The sequence below is a fragment of the Syngnathus scovelli genome, unplaced genomic scaffold, assembly GCF_024217435.2.
Source record: "Syngnathus scovelli strain Florida unplaced genomic scaffold, RoL_Ssco_1.2 HiC_scaffold_145, whole genome shotgun sequence".
In the NCBI taxonomy this organism is placed as follows: Eukaryota; Metazoa; Chordata; class Actinopteri; order Syngnathiformes; family Syngnathidae; genus Syngnathus; species Syngnathus scovelli.
Window position 1 is genome coordinate 40,001 of NW_026061238.1, and position 3,058 is coordinate 43,058.

Consider the following 3,058-nt stretch of genomic DNA (forward strand, 5'->3'; position numbering starts at 1 on the left):
GGCGGTAGCCGGGGCCGGTGGGGGCCCTACCAAGGCGGGTCATGGGCGCATGTCGGTCAGGTTATAAGAGTGTTTTTTTCGCTCCGGGCTAGAGCCGGGTGAGGTCGTCTCGAACCACGTGCCTGAAGGCCGCCTCGCGCCGGATTCGGCCCCGCTCATTCGTCGGAGTGACCGCCCGACGCGGGCATCGCTAGATTAGCCGTGGCCCCGATCCTTCCCCATCGACAGCCTTTCGCCCCCTTCGCTCCGGCCTCTGAGGCGGCCGGTACCCCTTTCTTGGATGAGACAGAACCCTTGACGGGCCGTTCGCAGATTTTTGCCCGGGCTTTGTTTACCGAGGCGGCCGGTACCTCCGTCTGCCTTGGATGGACCGCATCCGCAGATTTTCGTCCGGCCTTAGCTTAAGGAGACGGCCGTTGCCTCCGATCCTCCGGGCTAGAGCCGGGTGAGGTCGTCTCGAACCACGTGCCTGAAGGCCGCCTCGCGCCGGATTCGGCCCCGCTCATTCGTCGGAGTGACCGCCCGACGCGGGCATCGCTAGATTAGCCGTGGCCCCGATCCTTCCCCATCGACAGCCTTTCGCCCCCTTCGCTCCGGCCTCTGAGGCGGCCGGTACCCCTTTCTTGGATGAGACAGAACCCTTGACGGGCCGTTCGCAGATTTTTGCCCGGCCTGTGTTTAAGGAGGCGGCCGGTACCTCCCTCCTTGGATGACCAACAACCCTTGACCGGCCATTCGCAGATTTTTGCCCGGCCTGTGTTTAAGGAGGCGGCCGGTACCTCCCTCCTTGGATGACCTTCTACCCTTGACGGGCCATTCGCAGATTTTTGCCCGGCCTGTGTTTAAGGAGGCGGCCGGTACCTCCCTCCTTGGATGACCTTCTACCCTTGACGGGCCATTCGCAGATTTTTGCCCGGCCTGTGTTTAAGGAGGCGGCCGGTACCTCCCTCCTTGGATGACCTTCTACCCTTGACGGGCCATTCGCAGATTTTTGCCCGGCCTGTGTTTAAGGAGGCGGCCGGTACCTCCCTCCTTGGATGACCTTCTACCCTTGACGGGCCATTCGCAGATTTTTGCCCGGCCTGTGTTTAAGGAGGCGGCCGGTACCTCCCTCCTTGGATGACCCACTACCCTTGACGGGCCCATTCGCAGATTTTTGCCCGGCCTGTGTTTAGGGAGGCGACCGGTCCTCCGTAGCTTGATCGGATTTCCCTTCCGGCCTGTGTTTAAGGAGGCGGCCGGTCCTCCGTAGCTTGATCGGATTTCCCTTCCAGCCTGTGTTTAAGGAGGCGGCTGGTCCTCCCCGGTCGGTTGCCAAGCGACCGGGACCCGCAAGTGGGCAGGAACCGTCCACCCAACGCCGGCGAGCCGGGGCCGGTGGGGGCCCTACCAAGGCGGGTCTAACTTCAGGCGGTGCAAACGGGGGAGGGGGGTAAGGACGGCTGCCGGGAGCAGACAGCCGTCCCCGGGAGGGGGTAGTAGCTTCGCGGCGGCCGCCGGGAGCAGACGGCCGTCCGCGCATTCTGCCAATGCCTGTAGGACTTTGAATATTTCACAGCCGTGCTGTGGCACTTAGAAAGTTTTTCAGAGACGTGGCACTTAGAAAGTTTTTTCAGAGATGTGGCACTTAGAAAGTTTTTCAGAGATGTGGCACTTAGAAAGTTTTTGAGAGATGTGGCACTTAGAAATTTTTTGAGAGATGTGGCACTTTGAAAATTTTTGAGAAATGTGGCACTTAGAAAATTTTCTCTCTCTCTCTGGAAGTGCCGTGCCTTCTTCAGTTCTGCTATCCGAGCAGGGGACGCTTGCTGGCGGCCGTTACCAGCGCTCGGACCAGGCCCAATTGATTTGCATGGAAAACAATTGCGTCCCCCATGCTCGTTCTGACTATATTTTGCGAAAGGGGGGTAAAGTGATGAGTACACTAAGTGGGGGGACCAACCCATGTACTCTAGAAAAAGTACATGGGTTGACAAAAGACCAGTTCGTACTGCACCCCTGGTACCCAAACCCCTGGTACCTTTAGGCACTTAGAAAAATTTCGCCCAAATTTGGAGGTCGCTCCAGGGGAAGAGGCCGAATTTTCGCCTATTACGGCCGACCGCGGGAACCAGCCGAGGCGGACGCTTTTCGGCGCAAGAGCCGTTGGCACTTAGAAAATATTCGCTAAACTTCAAAGGACCTCCAGGGGAAGAGGCCGAATTGTCACTTTTTCTGGCCGACATCGGGAACCAGCCGAGTCGGACTCTTTACGGCGGAGCAGCCGTTGGCACTTAGAAAATATTCGCCAAACTCGGCCGGACTTCCAGGGGAAGAGGCCGAATTGTCACTTGTTCTGCCCGACATCGGGAACCAGCCGAGTCGGACACTTTAAGGCGGAGCAGCCGTTGGCACTTAGAAAATATTCGCCAAACTTGAACGGACCTCCAGGGGAAGAGGCCGAATTTTCACCTGTTCTGGCCGACATCGGGAACCAGCCGAGTCGGACTCTTTAAGGCGGAGCAGCCGTTGGCACTTAGAAAATATTCGTTAAACTTGAAAGGACCTCCAGGGGAAGAGGCCGAATTGTCACTTGTTCTGGCCGACATCGGGAACCAGCCGAGTCGGACGCTTTAAGGCGGAGCAGCCGTTGGCACTTAGAAAATATTCGTTAAACTTGAAAAGACCTCCAGGGGAAGAGGCCGAATTGTCACTTGTTCTGGCCGACATCGGGAACCAGCCGAGTCGGGCCCTTTAAGGCTGAGCAGCCGTTGGCACTTAGGAAATATTTGCCTTAACTCGGCCGGACTTCCAGGGGAAGAGGCCGGATTTTCACTTGTTCTGGCCGACATCGGGAACCAGCCGAGTCGGACGCTTTAAGGCGGAGCAGCCGTTGGCACTTAGAAAATATTCCCCAAACTTGAACGGACCTCCAGGGGAAGAGGCCGAATTTTCACTTGTTCTGGCCGACATCGGGAACCAGCCGAGTCGGACTCTTTACGGCGGAACAGCCGTTGGCACTTGGGAAATATTCGCCGAACTCGGCCGGACTTCCAGGGGAAGAGGCCAATTTTTCACT